Here is a 20,275-nt window from a genome sequence, read left to right as displayed (position 1 = left end):
GTTATGCAGCCAGCTCAGTGAAACTCTCCTTCCAAAGCCAAATGGAACAGGGAAATTCCACAGGGTGCTTGCTGGATGTCCAGACAGCACTAGAACTCAAAACACAGGACTGCCGGTTTCATGGAGAAACCGGAAGTGACGTTTCTAATGCCTTATAAAGCAGTGGTTCTCACACATTTAGCACTGGGACCCACTTTTTAGAATGAGAATCTGTCAGGACCCACCAGAAGTGATGTCATGACCGGAAGTGACGGCTGCAATCCTACCCACACTTACCCAGGAATAAGTCCCATTTACTATCATTGTTAAAAGAATATACATAGTAGCTTGTTAAAAGCACAGGTCTGTAATTTCCCCAAATGTAGTTATATAACATGGCTACCACATAACATTTGTGCACATGGTAGCACATAACATGGTAGCATCAAGTCTAATATAGTAAAAATAAAATATTGAAATGAATGCGGACCCACCCAAAATTGGCAATCAAACTACCTAGTAGGTCCCAACCCACAGGAGTGAACAACTGTGTGTTCTATCTTTCATCTGTGCGGCGGCACTGGTGGTTGGCAACCTTCAGTCTCGAAAGACTATGGTATAAGCCTACAGCACCTGGTATTCCCAGCCTGTCTCCCATCCAAGTACTAACCAGGCCTGACCCTACTTGGCTTCCAAGATCAGACGAGATCAGGAATGCGCAGGGTAACAGTTGCTGTCACTAAACAAATGTATTACGTATATATCCTTCCTCCACAGAGCTCAGGGCAGCACACATTGTTCTTTCCCCCATTATCCTCACAACAAGCCTGTGAGTTAGGTTAGGCTGAGAGATAGTGACTGGCCAAAGGTCACCCAGGAAGCATCATGGCTAAGTGGGGAATTGGACAAGATCTCCCAGATCCGTCTGATACTCATAACATTACACCAAAAGTTTAGTTTAATTTTTTGAATTTGTAGGTCTTTAAAGAGATGCCTAAGCCTTCAACGTGTACACACACACACACAAAATCATACACACCAGCCTCATTGATTGGCCAACCTTGATTACAGATGGGAATAGGGAAGGAGGTAGTGAATTGCAATAGATGAAGATTCTCCATTATGCTTTGAAGGCACTGGGGTTTCAAGCACCACTGTGTGGATGGTAATATGAAGGGAAATTGCAGTCCATCTGCCATCTTGTGACTAACAAGCAGAACTGCAGTTGTCTGGGTCAGAAAGGATGAAAACTGAAATCTGGGTAGATGAAAAATCAGGTGGATATTTCTAAAACTTTTTGTTGAAATTCTATCAGATTTTCTCCAGTTCAAACATCTCATGCCATCACTGTATGCACTATACCAAGATGCAATCTGACCATTCCCTGTGCCACTTCTGCACACAGCCTGAGGCAAGAAACTGAAGAGTCTTCAGCTTCTCTGTCAGCGTCTAGAACAGGATCAGTTACACAACCAAGGATGCATCAGTTTTCCCATCAATTCTTAGAACAGTCGCCGGCAGCCCTTGCATAAAGTTGTTTCTGTACATCAGGGCTGCCCAAACCCTGGCCAGGGGCTCCCAATCTGGCCTGCAGGTAGCCCCCAGTCTCCAATGAGCTTCTGGCCCTTTGGAGACTTGCTGGAGCCCATGCTGGCTCGGCACAACTGCTCTCAGCCTCTCACCTGAGCTGTGGGACAAGGGCTCCCTCCACTACTTGCTGTTTCACATCTGTGATGCAGCAGTGGCAGTGAAGGAAAGGATGGCTTTGCTTTGTGCAAGGCCTTTTATAGGCCTTGAGCTATTGCAAGACCTTCATTTATTCATATAAGTTCCATCTCTAATAAATTCATTTATGTAAATTTATCCAAATTTTAAATGCAAATTAATTCTTTTTTTCCCTGGCCCCAGATACAGTGTCAAAGAGATGATGTGGCCCTCCTGCCAAAATGTTTGGACGCTGTTCTGCCAAATATCTCAACTCCCTTCTAATGCCCGCTTTTTGGCTAATTAACACCCCCCTTTTCCAAGAAGCATAGCTGTGGTGTGCAAAGGAATAAACACAGTACTTCTTATCTATAGCAATTAACAAGAATTTATTGCTACAAACACATACACTCCCTGCAAGTCCTCTTGTCCAGAGGCTTTCCCTCCCCAAAACTCCACTTAACTTAGTGGGTAGAGGTCTGAAGCCTTCAGTCGAAGTCCAATCCAGTCTCCAAAGCACAGTCCAGTCTTCCTAGTCCAATCTTCTACAGTAGAGTTCCTCCTCTCCAGCAGTGTTCTCTCCAGCAGAGTGTCTCCTCCAGCAGGGTCCTGGCAGTTCTCTCTTCTGTATCCTCCAGCAGAGTTCTGGCAGTCCCCTTCTCCCAGTGTGGGTCCATCCGGGTTTCCCTCTGGGTCAGCGTCCAGCTTCCTCTGGGTCAGCGCCCGCTTCTGGCTCTGGGTCAGGTTCCTCCCTCTGATCAGCGTCCTGCTCTTCGCTCTGGGTCAGAGTCCCGCTCTTGGTCCTGGGTCAGGGTAGCTCTGTCTCCTCCCAAAGCTGCCTTTTATCCTTGGATGTCTCATGATCCAAATGCAGCTCAGCTGTGAGCTACCTCATTAGCTCCAAATTAGGCTCAGGTGAGCCATCCCTTCAGTCCATGTCCATTCAAAGTCCCATCAAGGTCTCCATTGGCCTTGATTGATTACAGCTGTGGAGCCAGCCCTGCCCTTCCCAGAGCTGTCAAACAGCTGTCAAAACAGGGAATAGCTGTCAACACCACAGCATCCACCTGATGATCTTCTGATCTTCCATTACAGACACCCCTGTGCTACAGCAACAACAGCTTTCTGATTAGCATTACAATGCTTAGATATCTTGCTTACTAACTTACCCTGGTCAGGTAACCTGGCTAACTTACTCCCTCCCTGTGCAGTATTAAAGGTGAAAAACATTCCCCTGAGGCAATAATTTGAGGCTCATTCACATGAAAATCAGAACCATTAAACAGTCACAAAGTCCTAGTTTACTATAAACTATAAAATTTTACTATAAAAAGTTTAAAAACGCTTCAAGTGAAATTTAGTATTGTACATAAGCCATTTTTCCAATTACTGTTATATATTTTTTCTTGTATCTCACTGGACCCATCATACATTTTCATCCTATTCAGATCTCAGATGAAATATGGAAGGGAAAAAGACACTGTTGGAGAGTCTCCGAAACTGTTGGAAGGAGACTCTGAAAGGTGAAGTCTGCAACATATTCAGCTTGTCCAGCCCCTTGATCCCCTGTGAGAAGCTCCAATTAATTTCCCTTTCCTCTATCACTTCTTGTCCTTTCTGGCCTGGCGCAAAGCTCAGGAAGCAATCTGAATAAGAAACCACAGAAGGCCACGTGGCTAAGAAACCACAAGGGACACCACAGCATCAGATGGCAAAACTATGAAGTAGTATCAAATTGGAGAAAGGAACCAAGCTTGAAAAAAGGCCTTCGACTATCTCTCCTCATCAACTCTGAGAACTGGCTGGCACCTTTGCTCCAAGGAAGTGGAATCATTCCCTGGTTCCCAACAGAGGAGGAATGGCTCTTTTGGGCTGACTAAGCACAGATGGCTTAGTCAAGGACTTGAGATAGTTCTGTCATAAATGGTCAGGCCCTGGCATACTCAGAACATGTAACCGGCCCAAGGTAGAACCAGGGCAAATCTTTATGGAAGAGAGATGCTCACTGGCATCGCTAGGGGGATGAGGGGGGTGCAGGCCACACCGGGTGATGCACCGGGGGGGGGATGATGCGCCCTGGGGGGAGGACGTACTAAAATCGCGGCATTAGGAGCTCGCCTGTCATGCAATACATCGTTGGATGCGGAATGTCCAGCAGAGTGCAATGCAAGAATCAGAATTGAAATAGCTCCTTTTGTTCAAAAGTTATGGCCAAAAAACCGGAAAGAAAAAATGCATGGAAAGTGAAAGTGAGCCGTATCGTGCATTTACTCACGATTAGGCATACTTGCCATAGTCCATCGGAAAGGGCAGGCTGAGAGGAATCCAACGACACCAGAATGGTCCCAATCCAATGAATGCAGCCCCCAAAAACACAAAAGGGAGAAGAAGGTGCCTGCCTCCCTCCCAGCTGCGTCTATTGAACCGTAAACGAAACCACGTGACCGTGTTTACTAGCGAGTAGGCGTACTTGCCATAGTCTGTCATAAAGGGCAGGCTGAGGGAACTCCAAGGACATCAGAATGGTCCCAATCCAATGAATGCAGCCCCCAAAAACACAAAAGGGAGAAGGAGGTCCCTGCCTCCCTCCCAGTTGCAGTCCATTGAGTCCTATGGAAAGTGAAGCAGCCTCACAGTCGCGTTTACTTGCGAGTAGGCAGTCGTGCCTTGGCTGCTGGTCAAGCCAGGGAAAGGGGAATGTGAGGACACCAGAATGGTCCCAATCCGGTGGAACTGGAGCTGGAGTGCAACAATTGCTCCAGAAGGCAGCCACCCCCCCCCCTAACAACGACAAAAAAGAGGCTTGAACTTGTAAGAGGAAAGTTTTCTATTTTGCACTTGTAAAGCCAGGGTTTTTTTTATCTTGATGTGCCTGAAATAGAAGAACTTTAAGCTGGGCGATGGGGAGGACTGATTCTCACTGATTCTTTTGGGGGGGGCGGTTGTTATTGCAGGCAGACTATAGAGTAAGCTCCATTGACCACTATGGGACTTACTTCTGAGTAGACATGCATAGGATTGGGCTCACAGGCTGCATTTCTACCCACACTTTCCTGAGAGTAAGCCCCATTGACCACTATGGGACTTACTTCAGAGTAGACAAGCATTGGATTGGGTTTACAGGCTGCAATTCTACCCACACTTTCCTGAGAGTAAGCCCCATTGACCACAATAGGACTTACTTCAGAGTAGATTGGAACAGGTGGTGGAACAGGGCTGGCTCCCTGTTATTTAATTATTTCTTTTATTTTAATTTAATTATTTATAATTATTTATTTTAATTTGCTTGAAGATGTCACTTCTGGCCATGACATCACTTCCAATGGGTCCTGGGCAGATTGTCATTCTAAAAAGTGGGTCCCAGTGCTAAAAGGTTGAGAACTGCTGCAATAAGGTGTTAGTAAGTTGACACAGTTGTGTGTGTGTGTGACTCTAGAAGTTTTCAAAATCACTAAAATCAGAGTTTGGAGGAATAATTTATGTTCCATCATGTTATATATCAATCAATGCGTAATTTCATGCAGAATGCAATGAAACAAATACCTGTGTTCTAACATAAGGTACAGCCTTTTGAAATATCTGTGTTCTAACATAAGGTACAGCCAAAAAACCAGTGGGGGCGGGGCGATGGTACATCACCACACCCACCACCTTGCCCTGCCCACTGTATGGGGTGACGCACAGGCCTCCCGCATCGAGTGATGTGAATCCTAGTGATGCTGGAGATGCTGTCTAAGTTTAGGGGACACCTTCTGTTCCATGACATGGAGAATGTCAGCCGACACTACCCCCTTAAGATGGCTTCTTTCCACCTTTCTAAAGGCCCAACCCAGACCCATGTTCTTACCTGTTACAAACGTTTGTGAGCCTTACTGCAGGCCCAGCACCAGAGCTAGCCCAGTGCAAGCCCACACTGGGCCAGGTCTGGTGCTAGGCCCGCAGTCTGCTGCCCGGTGCACCGTGTGAACGCCGGGCAGTGGAGAGGTAAGACTGGATAGGGGGAGGTGTTCTGGGGTGGATGGAGGGCAGAGGAAGGTGTGGCGGGGGGAAGAGCGGGGCAGGAGGGGGTGGAACTGGCAGAGCTCAGCACCACTGGATCTAGAGTCCCCCCCGCCCCCCAACACGGGATTCCTTGATCCTGCGCTGGCTAAAGAGGCACATCAGAATCACATAGCCCCAATGCGGGGCTACTTCCCTTTCCCCGAGGAGCTGCCAGTGGCTACCGGGCATGCTTAGGATGCCACGGCAGCCCCGCATGCCAGACAGCAAAGGATTGGTCTGTAAAGCAGCTGACCAGAGCGTGTGAGTGGAAACAGGTGCCCATACCATTGGTGCCCCTAACAGTTTTGTCCAAGCTCTTTACACACTCTTCTTCCATCTGCAGCCATGTAGGGTGGCACATTTTTTGCATCAAGCTAAAATGACCCACAGCAACTTCCTCCTGCCTGTCCTTATGAAACATGCAGCATATCTGCCTGCAGTGTAATGTGGGAAGGAACTGGATGTATTCACACAGGCAGACTAAAGACACTGTAGCCTGTGTGAAGGTGTTCTAGGGTGGATGGAGGGCAGAGGAAGGTGTGGCGGAGGGGGAAGAGCAGAGCAGGAGGGAGGTGGCAGGAGGGGGGGGTCCCAAATGTAATCGTTCATTTTGGGCCAGTACATTAGCGAACAGACATTGTTCATGGTTTTCCTGCTCGCCCCCCCCCCCCCCGCTTTCACAACTTGAGAATTGTGCAGAAAGACAGGTGAGGGGGCAGCCCACCGCCGGGGAAGAAAGAGAGCTGGCTCCCACCCCTTGGAGGTGCCTTGACGCTGCTTTGCTTCCAAGACCCGACCGTCTCCTTCCGACGTGAACAGGGCCAGGAGGACAGGATCAGCACGCCTAGGTGAGAATTCTCAGGGGGAACCGTGGGGTGGGGGGGTGTTTGAGACCCCTGGCCAGGTTCCGGGAAAAGAGAGGTCCTGTGGAAGGATCTCAGGTGAGGGGGATGAATGTGCAAATAGTAGTGAGAGTGAGAGTGAGAGGGAAGCCCTGAGGGCGAGGAAGCGCTTCGCCGGCTGGCCTTGCGGGGCCCGGAGCCTAGTCCCATCTCACCGGCTCCAGAGCGAGGTCCTTCGCGAGTGTGGAGTCCCAATCCGCAGTTCCGTCTCTCCCGCGAGGGGAGCGGTCGGAGAAGCGTGCGAATCAAGCAGTCGGCCTGAGTGCCACGCGAGGGGGCGCAGTGACTTGGAAAGTCTGGCCCTGTGTGGGGCGTCGTCTTGGGAAGTGGGTCTCTTGTGATCAAACTCCCAGGCAGTGAACGAGTGCGGCGTCAAAGATGGGACAGACCGAGTCCAAACCCGAAAGTAGGAACCCTCTGAAGCGTATCTTGGCCAATTTCACCACTTTGGGTGGTGGGGACCCCCCTACAAAGAAGGGGCTCATCTGCCGTTGTGGATTTGAATGAAACGTTATAGTCCAATACCTAACTTTCAATGGCCAGCAGAGGGCTCTCTAGACTATGAAATGCTGCTAATATTGGCTCACTGGTTTCAAGAAGTAGGAAAGGACTTAGACCTTGAACATATCCAGCTGTTTTTCACGTTAAGAAAGAGACCAGATATCCAAAAGGAATGTAACATTACATGTCCACCATCCCGTAATATGAGCTCTGGGCAGTCTCTGCTGGCTAAGGGCCAAATCAAATCCCCGCTTGGTAAGGACCCTCCCCCAGTGTACCCCTTGTCCTCTATTTCCCCATCAGCCCCAGAGGCATTTCCAAACCCCCAGCCTACTGCTGCTGCGGCCTTCCCAGTCCACACGGTCCCACACTATCACCCCGCGTAGGGACCTAGAACACAGCCTGCTACCATTGCTATGAGACAGCATCCTACCTCCAACCCCACCCAATTCTGTTGGAATCGCCTGCCCCAGGGTTTCAAAAATTTACGTGTACTATTTGGACAACAATTAGCACATGGCCTTGGCACCTGGTGGGCCCCTGAGCCCACACAAGTCCTCCAATTAGTGGATGATATCCTTTTAACCAGCCCAACATGTGACGAGGCTACCCGGAATGTCACTAGCCTTCTCAATCACCTCGCAAGCTGTGGCTATAAAGTGTCCAAAAAAAAAAAGCACAGCTAGTGACCCAGACTGTTACCTTCATGAGCCACACAGTCACACAAGGCACCAAACAGCTGTCCTGAGATTGTGTAGAGATCTGTGCCCTTCCCCTCCCAGACTCTGAAGCATCTCTCTGTGCCTTTCTCAGCCTCATAAACTATTGCCACCAGTAGGTTCCTGACTATGCGGCCCCGCACCCAGCAGTTGAAGGAAGCCCTCAAGCGTGGCCTAGTAAGTAAATCATGGGAATTGAAAAAGGGGGAGGTAGATGCCATGCAAGACCTAAAGCAAGCCCTGATGTCAGCCCCGGCCCTTGGGTTGCCAGACCTTAGGAGGCCATTCTCCCTGTATGTGGCAGAGAAGGACAATACAGCCACTGGGTATTAACACAGGACTTTGCAGGGACACAAAGACCAGTTGCCTACTTTTCAGAAAAATTAGACCACGTCGCTCAAGGTTTTCCTGGGTGTGTACGTGGCATAGCAGCAGTGGCCATCCTTCTCAAAGATGCCACCAGATTCATCCTGGGGGCCAGCATCAGTGTATGCTCCACATACAATTTGAAGGGGCTTCTGGAAAGCCATGCTCACCAATGGCTGTCTCCAGCGCGGCTGGCTCAATATCAAGCAGTAATGTTAGAAAGCCTAGCGGTGGAGTTACAAGACCTGTTACATTTTTACCTAGTAAGCCTGACGATGGTGAGACACCTGAGCATGACTGCATCACTGTCACAGAGCTGCTATCCAAACCCCGAGAGGGCCTCTGGCAAGTCCAGACCTTGAGTTATTTTGTGATGGATCCAGCTTTATGGACAATGGGAAAAGATACACTGGGTGGGCAGTAGTGAACTGTAAAGGAGAGACTTTAAGGGATGGTTGTCTGCCACTCCAGTACTCAGTGCAGGCTGCCGAATTCAGGGCGGTTACTGAAGGCCTGAAAGCAGCAGATGGACTCTCATGCAATCTCTGGACTGACTCTCGCTACGCATATTCCACAATTCATGCGCACTCCCAACTCTGGGCCCTCAGAGGGATGCTGACCACCTATGGCACCCCCATCAAACATGCGGAACTGATCAAAGAGCTCCTAGAAGCCCTGCAGGGTCCCACAGAAGTGGCTGTCCTCCACATCAAGGGCCGTCAACGTGGATCGTCCCCAGAGATTGAAGGGAACAAGCTGGCTGATCAGGCAGCCCGGAGAGCGGTGAAGCAAAGTCATGGTGTGCCCTGCCAGTTCCTGACCAATTTGCTCCCTGAAGTGACCCCAACCTACCCAGATGAAGACATCAAGATAGCGAAGGAACTGCATCTGCAGGAAACTGGTGGATGGTGGAGAGAGCCTGATTAGATTAGAGGAAAGATCCTTGTCCCCCCAGCATTGGCAAAGGAAGTTCTCACCAGACTACATCAGCAAACCCAAGCCGGAGAAGAGAAGCTGGTGACACTGTTCACCAAATACTTCATTGGAAGAAGACTGCGCACCACAGCCTCCCTCATTATCAAAAGCTGTCTAGCGTGTCAACAAAACAACCCAAGCAGGAACCTCAAAAGAGACACCCCACACCTGTTCCCTGCCCCTTGGCCCCTAGTCAATGGTGGTAAGTGGACTATGCTGAATTGCCACCTGCCAAGAGTTTTAAATACATACTGGTCTTTGTCTGTGTTCTCACAGGGCGGCCCGAGGTTTTCCCAACCAGGTCCTCTAGTGCACAAGAAGTAGTTAAGAAGTTAAAGAACTGATCCCATGGTGGTCTCTGCCCCTAGGCTTGGATTCTGACCAGCTAAAATAACACAGGTTATTTCACAGCTAAAATAACACAGGGTCTTGCACAAGTTCTAGGGATTGATTGGCGGGTTCATTCCCCTTATCGCCACCAAGCATCTGCTATTGTAGAACGAACTAACGGCCTGCTCACACTGACATACCTAGGGGGGGCAAAAGTCCCGGGTGCCGACCCTCCAGGGGTGCCTTGGAGCCTCACCCCGCCCCTGCCAGGAGGAGTGCCCAGGAATGCTGCGGAGAGGCAGTTTGCTGCCTCTCCGTCAGCGCTTGGGCGCCGACTGAGCTGCCCCTCCCCTCCCCTCCCCTCCTCCTTTATAAGAGGACAGGAGACAGTCGCCCTAGAGAGGCACTTATGCTCTAGGGTGCCCATCTCATCTCCTCCAATAAAGGAGAAGGGGAGAGGGGGGGCGGTCCAGTCGACACCGAGACACTGCCTGGGAGGCAACATCCGTTTGCCTCGCAGAAGCGCTCCTGGGCGCCCCTGCTCTTCCTCTGAGGGCATCCCATGCAGTCCGTTTATTGCCCCTAGAAGTAACTAAATGGCCATAACCCACTTAGCCACTTAACACCTCTCAGGCTTCTCCAGTTTCAGTTGCCAAATGCTCTTTAACCATAAGAACTTGCAGTCCTGGTAGTCAGGCCAATTTGGTAAACCTCTTGAAGCTGTGCTCCAGTCTGAGCCCCTCTGACTCGGTTTGAACCTAGGAGCAGGTTCCTGTTACTGGGGTCTCCAGTTTCCAACTCAATCACTCTGGTTTACTCTGGGAACAGAGTCACAGACACTTCTCTTAGCTTTGCAACCCACGCTTGCTGGTCAGCAGGAGTGATTAATGAAAATGGTAATTCGGGTCGGCCTTCTACAGCCTGCCTGTCTTCAATCTCCTCCTCTATCTCACTGTCAGTCCACAACTCTTGAGAGCTATCCCCGCCTTCCCTGCCTCCCTCTGGCATAAGCTTGGCCATCCACCCGGACTGGGGAGACTCAGCCTGCAGCACATCCGGCATTCCCTCTTGGCCATCATTCCCACTACCCTGTTGTTGGTTTGCCGTTCTGGACAGGGTCACTGGCTCAAAGTTATGGTCCCAACGCTCTTCAAAGTCACTGGCTCAAAGTCATGGTCCCAACGCTCTTCAGCTGGCTCTGGGGAGGCCCCTTGGGGCTTGGCAAAGGGGGAAGGTTTTCCGGATCCAGGAGCTGGGCCCTGGTTGCCCCCCTCTTTCTTTACAGGATTAGGACACAATCTTAGGGGGGTGGCCCTTCCTGCCACACCCAAAACAGATTATAGAGGAGTTATGCTGGGGTTGTTGGGGGTAGAGGTGGCCTGTGGTCCCCTTGCCTGAGACTGATTGTTACAGCTGTGGAACCGCTGGGACGTGACTGAGTCCACTGCTGCTTTTTCCCACCAGAATGGCTACATTGGTCTCCTCCTCCAGCGTGCCCTTTGTCTCCTGAGCTTTTCTTGTGCTCTCCTGATGGGCTGACCTCTGTGCCTTGGCTTAGCTCAGCCTGGATTACATCAGCCACGCAAGCACAGTCCAGGGCATTAGTCTTTTTCTGGGCCACCACCCATTTGTACACTTCCGGAGGGAGTTGGGTCAGAAACTGCTCCCTCAACACCACTTGAATTACTTGGTCCACTCTCTTGGCTTTTGCTGTTTCCATCCAAATAGCAAAAAGTCTTTCAGCTCTTGCCTAGAACTGGGTATAGGATTCATTGTTCTTGAGCCTGGCTCCATGATATCTTTGCCTGTCCACTTCCTGCGTCATAGCCAGCCTCTCCCTGGTCATTTGCTTAAACAGTTCATAAGAATCAGCAGAGGCCTCTGGCATATCCGCCAGGATTGGGGCCAGCACTGTGTCCATAGAGATGGTGCGTAGGATACTGCAGTAGGCTGTTGGAGGCACTCCCTGATCCCAACAAGCCTTTTCAAAAAACTGCAGTAAGATGAGAGGGTCTGTGTCTTTTGTGCACTTGGGAAACAAGTTCTTATCATACAGCCTTCCATGTCTCTGTGCCTCTTGAGCTTGGTCTCTCTGAAGTTGCATCTGTAGTGTTTGCTGCTGGGCGTAAATCATCCGGCAGAGTTCATCAAGCGAAGGCGCAGTGGAGCAGCCACTGCCGCTGGCATAGTCCTGGCTCCCCCAGGTCCCTCGGGTGCAGGCAGTAGTCCTGCTCCTCTTACAGTCATAGCACTAGCCAGTCCCCTCTGGCCAGGTACTGGAACAGACATTGCAGCCACAGTCTCTACTCAGGTAGTCACCACTCTAGGGCCAGGCACAGGGGCAAACTCTGGCAAGCGGGTCTCTGCATTCACCCTCTTGAGTCTTTTGGTTCGCAGTGCTCCCAGCTAACCAGGTAGTAGGTACTAGAGACGGCTGCCTTTCAGGTCTAAGGTCTGCTGCAACCCCAAGCTGCTTCTTGGCCCCATTGGATGCACAGTCTCAGTGTCTCTCATTTCCAACAGCTGGGTTGGCCTGAGTGTGCAAGGCTCCACTTCCCTGGCAGGTGCCCCAGCTTCCTGATAAAAGTCCAACGTCTCCTGGCATCTCTGCTGAAGCTCAGCAATCTCAGCCTCCCACAACCTCGGTCCTTCAGGCTCTAGGACGGGCTGTAGGCGCTCAAACAGCTGGCATCCCAAAGAAGTTCATCCATGATGCAAATCATCCAAGGTGACATAAATCGGGTCAGTGCTGGTATAAAACAAGCTCTGCGACAGCGTTGCTCTTCCCAGCTCTGCTGAAGTAACTGACACTGATCCTTTCCCAATTCTGTAACTGATCCTTTCCCAATTCTTCTTAGTGACTATTCCCCTCCTATTACCAACCTGGTGGCGGAATTTCTAGCAGTAGTCTCTAAGGCTACAGTTTGAAGTTAATATGTTTAAAGCTGTTCTATTTTATTATGTTATTTATTCTCTGTAAATTCTAAATATGCCAATAAAGGTATTGAAGTGTGTGTAACTGGCACTCTTCCCAACAGTGGAGCTAAAGCCTCCGGGCTCGGCCCCCAGGAAGTCAGACTCGGGCAACTCCCAGCCTCCACACCATCCATGTTCACCATGAACCCGGTTGGAGTGTCCAATAAATCAGAGGGAGATGCCATTACTCCTCTGCTAACCTAGCTTAAGCCACTAGCAAAAGATAAATTCCAGAGTCTATGAGAAAGTATGAATCTGCTAGACTTGTGCGGAGTTGAGAAGGGGTGTTGGAGTTGATGCAACTCCGTCTGCTGTCCAGAGGGGGCAGGATGCTGTCCAGAAGGGGTCAAGCTATGGCCCAGTGACTCTGACCTTTCTACCTGTTCTCTCTGTGATCCTTGTGGGGTGTGGCCCTAACCCTTTATCCTTCCCTTCTCTGAGCACTTCCTCTTGTCCTCTGACCACTGACCTGTTCAGATGCGCACTCCAGGGCTCTGATGCCCAGGCCATCTTGAGCACAAGGCATGCAGGGCGAGGCAGCTCCAGGGCCTTGCTATCTCTAAATGTTAGCTGAACCTCTAATCCTAATCAGATGCTGTAAATATACACTCAATGGAACTATAAGTAAATAACTTCTTTTTGCAACTTTAACAAGCCATTGCCTCTTTATCTTTTTTCATTGATTAGCAGTTAACCGGGTAAGAGAGGTTCCCTGGGGTGATACCCAAAGGGGAGGGGGGTCCGCTGCTTAAGCTACTCTGCTTCCCCCCCAAAGAGGTAACTATTTTTTAATTTCCTCCAACTATGTGAAGATGGTTGTATTACAAAGAATGACCTATTTTTCCTTAAGAAGAACAGCCAGTCATAAGAGGTGTGAGTCAGTAGCAATTGGTATAGTGAAGCTGCATGGTGTTCCTTGTCAGTCAGTAAGTCCAGTTCACCAGAGACTCTTTCAAGGGATGTGCCCAATCTCATTGAAGGGAGTTACTGGAGCAGTACCCTGGTTTTTAACACAGGAAGTTTTTTCAAGGTGCCCCAGCAGAGGCAGTTAAAGCCTGTTACAAAAGAACAGAGAAGGTGCTGAGTCACTCAGCAGGTTCAAAGTGATTGCAAGCTGAGAGACTGTACACGCAGATGGAAACGGGTGGGGCCAATTAGCCCAAGCTTGCCCTCACACACACACACATTGGCCAGCAGTGTTATAAAAACAAGTAGCCACCACAGGTCAAACTAGGTTGTTGAATGGCTGGACGTGGAGCACTCTGTTGCTGTGCTCCACATATTGTGAGAGTAGATGGCTCTGGTTCCCTGCGTTGGAACCCACGCTTACCGCCTGTACTGGAATGCAATATACCTGTAAATACAAGTTTGGTGAAGGAACCTGCTGTGTGTCCTGTGTGTTTCCTCATCGCCGACACAAGTTTTCAGCCACAGCTGCTACACACATACTCCCTGGGAACTGTGCCAGGCTGAGTGACCTTGGGTAGTGGGAGTAAGCTCTCTGCATTCATCCGATGCCAACAGACTCCCCCATGCTGCTGGCCAAATACTTGATTAAGGCCTTTTGTGCTGACAAGGAGTTGTATGTACCCTCAAAAGGAGAAACCATAGGAGTAGGCATCTTCTCCTTTGGGATCTCCACTTCTGTCCGCCTTTCTCATGGAAGAGGCCAGCTGTGTGATTGTTAGAATTCATAGTGATACTTGTGAAGCTTTAATGAAATTTAGTGCTACTATGAACACTTTACAAATTTATAGTGAGCAAACCCGAATTGCTGTGAATTTCTATTTCTCTGCACAAGGAGGAGTTTGCCAGATTATACACCCCACGTCCTGCGTTATTTCCTTGAACCAAACAGACCTTACTAATGACTTGGAGGATATAGATGATGTCCTAGCACACATTACTTGTGGGACATCCAACTCCTGGATTAATTGGCTTTTAGATTTTGGGTGGCTAAATTCACTACGGGTGCTTGTAGGAGGTGTGGTAGGTTTAATAGTATTTGCTTGTTGTTGTACCCACATAATTCCAGTAGCAAGCAAGGCTTTTGCAAGAGTACCCTCTTGTTGAAATCTTTGGGGCCCATGAGGGGGGAGATATGTCCATGATTCCCCTAAAAGCACAAGGCCTAGAACCATGAGCAACAGCAGAGAGAATTCTGGGATGCCTGAAAGGCCAGAGTCCATGTGCCAGGCCTTGTCCCTGAAAAAGCACAAACAGCCTGATTTCTGCAGATTAACCCAGTATGGGCCCCAAGGATTTCAACAGGGTAAGAGCAAGAAAAATAACCGTTATTTGTAATATAGAGCGAGCTTTGTATTAACCGTTATCTATAACAATGTAGAGCTAGCTTTTCGTGCCAACATGCCTTGTAGCACAGGATGTTCGAAAACACCCTGAGAAAGCAAAAAATTGCTCACCGTATGATACAGGCTAACACATGTCTTTGTAACATGTTTGTTTCTCATAGATAATGCTGAAAATGCCCTCTCTCCTCCCTTCCTAAAAGTGGTCTATAAGAATGCTGTAAGTCTATGTAGACTTTGCTTGATCGGTCTACGGACAAGCCCATGTGCACACCAATAAAGCTTTGAAGTCCTCTGAATTCTCCTGCCTTGTGTGGTGGCTCTCTGAGAACCCAGGGGTACCCAGTCCCCACTTTTGTTTACACTAGTTAGCATCTTAAAGTGATTTTACGTCTCTATTATAGTTTTGAAAACCCAGTGCATGAACAGCAGAATTCCAGAGCTCCTGGAATTTTGTCTATTTTTCTCCTTAAAATTGTGGATTCAAGGAAATCCGATGACAAAGCCAGGAGAGGTTTTGTCATCCTGATGGTGCTAAGTGTCCCGAGAGGGTTAGAGCCTGGCTGGGGGGGCTTTCATCCCGGGATGCAGTCGTTGAGGCAGATAAGGAGAAATGGCAGAATTTGTCACTAAGCTGTGAAAACCCCTGTGGTAATATCATCTGTGAAAGAAGGAAATTGGGAGATCAAAATAAGTGCTGATTGTATTATGCAAATCTCGGCTTCAAACAACTGATTTGGGTTAACGCTTTGGAGGAAAAGGAGAAAGGAGGGAAATTCCCTTGATTTATTGGTGTTTTTTTAAACCTGAGATGAGATGGTGCGATTTTGATACTATATAGACAATGATTTGATTGATATAACTCTACAAATTTTGCAAACTGGTATTGGATACAAATTTTACTAGATTTTATTTTGGACTATTTGAATATGCGGAAGGATAATCAAGGAAGGAAAGAGTAGACTTTTCAGTCTGAAGATCTCATATTTCACATTCCACAGTAAAATGAGCTGCTTATGGCACCTAGTGGATTAAAAGATAATTTCAAAGGGGAAAATGTCAGAGGAAGAATAGGGAAACCTCACAGAAGAAAAAATACAAACATTAACTCTATTGAGTCGTCAACAAGGAATTCAATTTTTACAAAGTCCCAGGCAGGCTTTGGGACTGAACTTTGAGGAGTTTTGCAGCCTCAACTGGCCCCCCTTTTGGCAACTGGCAACCAACCTTTATATTTTGCAGCCATGGAGCACCTCCCCACCCAAAAAATTTTTTTTTTATTTCTCATAGGGATTTGAACCCCTAGCCTCTGCCTCCACAGACCAGCACTTTAGCAATTGAGCCATAAAAGTTCTTAAGCTCAAAGTGTTTGGAACTAATACTTGAGGCGCTGATGGCCACCAGCTGGGCTCAAGACCTTATATATTAGTTCTGAACACTTTAACTATAGGCTTTCCTATAGCCCAATGGAGAGAGTTTCCTATAGCCCAATGGAGCACCTCCCCACCTAAAAAAAATGGGGTGTTTTACTCCAGCTGTGACAGGAGTGCTTTTGCTATCAGGGAGCTCACACGGGATGGACATGTGTGTGTGTGTGTGTGTGTGTGTAGTTATTGACTACACAGTAGTTGTATCTTATTACTTATTTCTCTGATAAAAAATGGTTTATAAATAAATAAATAAATAAAAGCTTAACAAGTTGTGAGTTCCTGCACCTTTTATTTATTTATTTTTTTACAAAAAAAAGCACTGCATACAACCCTGAAGATCACCAAAATCACAGAATGACCTACGGGGCTGACCATCATTCCGGACCCTCGGGAGGCTCTGAGCAGTGGCGGCATGCCCTTGGGTGCTTGTCCGCTCTCTCCCAGTAAGGCCTCACTCTGCCAAGAACTGCTGCTGCTGGTTCATGGAACTGTGCTGGAGTGTCTGCAGTGCCCCAGAGGCCTCCTGCTTCAGATGAGAAGCTATTGAGGCCTGTAGGATTTATTGAGGCCTTTAGGCCTAAACCGAGGCCTGTAGGCCCCAAGCCCTCCATGCCAAGCCTGTTCCTGGCTAAGGAGGGAGAGGAGTGGTCAAGGCAAGAGGGAAGGCGAAAATGCTGAAGAACTCCGGAGGAGACTGCTGAGTTAGACAGAGCTCAGCTTCCACAGGACCTGCCCTGTGCAAGGCAGAGCCGAACACTGGGGACTGGGAAGCCCTCCAATTAGGAGGAGACCAAATCCATTTTGGCCCTGCCTCTTGCAGTTGGAAGGACTACCCATCAGTGATGAATGCCCCCTTCCCTCTTACAGAGAACTGTAATATTTCCTCTATGCAGTCACTTACCAAGGTAGCATCAAGTCGAATATATTAAAAATAAAGAACTTACTGAAATGAATGGGGACCCACCTGAAATTGGCTCGTGCACCCAACTAATGGGTCCCGACTCATGGTCTGAGATATGCTGCCCTAGTCTGTTCATGGCAGAAGCAAAATTGTACCAGCTGATTCTTAGCCAATGTGCTACACCAGCTCTATATGGGGCTGCCAACTCTAACTGAAACAATTCCAGGAGGCTTTTCTCTCTCACAGAGTGATGTAATGTTGGAAATTCCTGGAGGCTCTGTCAATATCTCCAGGATTATTGCTAGTAGTCACCTGGAAATGGATGCTGATTCTTGGAGGACTGGCAACTCTGATGTATGTGAGCCAAATCCTATCCAATTTTCCAGTGCCGGTGCAGCTGTGCCAATGAGGCATGTGCTCCATCCTGTAGTGGGGATGATACAGGTTAATGAAAGCCATTTATGCCATGCAATTAGAGCAAATGTTTACAAGCTTAATAGAGCAAGTGCTTGGCAGCTTGAAAAACTTAAAATCCACATTACTGTCTCTGTCTGAAATTGCAGGCTGGCAGCTTTGCTAAAAATAGCAAAGTCTCAAAGAAGCTCTTGGCAGCATACCAAGGCATCTGGCAGGAGATAACAGTTCAGAACAATATACTCATTGAATACAAGGTCTGCTTTGTAAATAGGGAGGAAGATGTTGGGAAACTCCCAACATCTTGAGCTCCCTGCTTGGCAAACTAAACAGAGAGCAGTTTGCAGTTTTAAAATCATAATTCTTTCAGGCTTCTTTTAAACCAAAGAACAGTGTTAAATACATATATTAAACACTAAGAGAGCTATTTAGTAGGTATTAGACCAAAGCATTATAGAAGTGTCAAAGAGATTACGATTGCATGCTTGCCAATTATTCTTCAATGCTCTAATAGTTATTGTCTTAAAGTGTAATCAACATATATATAAAGGATAGCATTAGAAGTGAGTTGTACCTGTTAGAATGTTCAATAAAATCATAAAATACATAGAAAGGTGAAAAAGCCATTCCAGCTCTAATCAAAGTCTGTCTCAAAGGGAGACAGCTCACAGACTTTGGAATGTGGGAAAGTAACTTCTCAAAGATAGATAAGGCTCTTTTTGGCACCAGAAAGCGGGAAAAACTGGAATGTTATGAAGCTGCAGTACACAGATTTACAATTTTTATCTGTTGGCAGGTTAAAATAGAATTTTCAAAGATACAAACACCTGCTAAAACAGCTAGACAGAAGATAACAGAAACTTCCAAGAGAGAACCTCTATCTGGGCTGCAACAGACAGAGGGAGCTGCAATTTGGTTAAAATTAAATGAGAAAAGACTTCTTAAAAGAAATCCTTTTCCACAATAAGAGGTTAGTTTTGTATTAAATATATGAAAGTACACCACTATACATCCCAAAGGTAACAGGTCACATATAAGAATCAGAACATGGAATAGAAGCAAGTCCACAGGACTTAGCTTAAACAATGTTTGGCAGAAAGCCCCACGGTGTCTGGTAGAAACAAAGAAGGAATGTAAAGAGATAAACAGGTGGCTCCAGCCAAGGCCATCTAAATTAAGGATGCCAAGAAATAAGTACAAAGGACATGCCAAAAGGCCAGTTCTGAATAAAAATGAGGTTAAAGTGCACTCTACTGGTACTTGAAAACAAAGTTTTCTATATGTTTAAATGTATGGTATTGCCTTATTTGAAACCTGTAACTTGAAGCTCACCAATCAAATGTCTGTAAGGCTATCTCTGGCCAATCCAGAGTAAGCCCCATCTATGTTGTCAAACTCCAGCCAATGAAAAGTGTAAAACACCTCAAACAAAGGACCCAAAATGTAATGAAAGGGTCAGGCTCAGATTGAAAATTGCTCTCACTGCTTTGGACTGGAGTCCCTTGAGATGCCCGTTGCTGGCAACAAAATAAAGCTTGCAGACGATCACCATTCTTGCCTACTGAGTCTTGCTTTTGAACCTTGCAACACCTTGCAACATCGAGGCATACCTCCTCAAGGTCTGGGAACATTTGTTCCCTTACCCCAGGGTTGCATTGCCACTACGCCAGTGCTGGAAAGTTGGATAGGATTGGGCCCTGTGACTCCTAATCATTCCATCCTATTCAGGGTAATGGCACATCTGCTCCTCCAAGGATGGTAGGCAGGGTTTTTTTCTAATAGAACGCACTGGAACAGCATTCCGGCACCTTTTAGATAGAGAAACCGTCCGCCCGCTCAAAAGGTGCCACGAGGGGACTAAGGCAGACGGATCGCGCATGCACAGACGGAGCTGGCGCGTGGGGAAGGGGGCAGGGTTGACGTCATGCGAGGCGGCAGGAGTCAAGGGAGACTCGGAGCGGCTGGAAGGGGATGGGTGCTCTCTCTTCACCTGCCTTGGTCTGGACTCACCCCCCGCCGCCTGCCCTTCAGATGGATGCTCATTGCGGAGCTGCCGCCACGCAGCCATGTCTAGCGGTGGCAGCAGCCAGGTTGGCAAGAGGGGACGCCTTCTGTGAGGAGGACAGGCGGTGGCGGCGGCTGTCTGAGGAGGCTAGATGTCGCCAGCCAGGGATTAAGCGGGGAGGCGACTATCCCAGGTGGGGGGCGACAGCCCCCCTCCACCGAAGCTCCTTCGGCGGGAGGACCCGACTGCAGGCGGGGAGGGGGCCATGGCCGACCACAGCCCCCGAACTGCCACCTGCGGCTGGAGTGGGTCTACGGCTACTGCAGCCACCAGTGCCGCAACAACTTCTACTACACCGCCACCAAAGAGATTGTCTACTTCGTGGCGGGCGTCAGCGTGGTCTACAGCCCCCGCGAGCACCGCCAGAAATTCTACCTGGGGCACTAGGACGACATCATCAGGTAGACCCCCCGCCCCTTCAGCTCTTCTCCGCAGGAATTTCTGCTCACAGGACAGCATGTTCCCCCGCCAGACACCCTCCGCCTCCTCGCGAGGGCAGCAGTGACAGGCAGGCGACCAACCGCCTCGGGCACCAGGGCGCTCCTCTGATCCCCCCCAGAAGCAGTGCTGTGGGATCCTTCTGGGCAGTGTTGTGTTCCTCCCACCCCCCACCCCTCTCTTCTCCCTCAAGAGCTACACACTCATGTGTCTTCATTTGTTATT

This window comes from Tiliqua scincoides, chromosome 4 (assembly GCF_035046505.1).
Source record: "Tiliqua scincoides isolate rTilSci1 chromosome 4, rTilSci1.hap2, whole genome shotgun sequence".
Lineage (NCBI taxonomy): Eukaryota > Metazoa > Chordata > Lepidosauria > Squamata > Scincidae > Tiliqua > Tiliqua scincoides.
The sequence above is the reverse complement of the archived record's forward strand: the minus strand, read 5'-3'. Positions refer to the sequence as shown.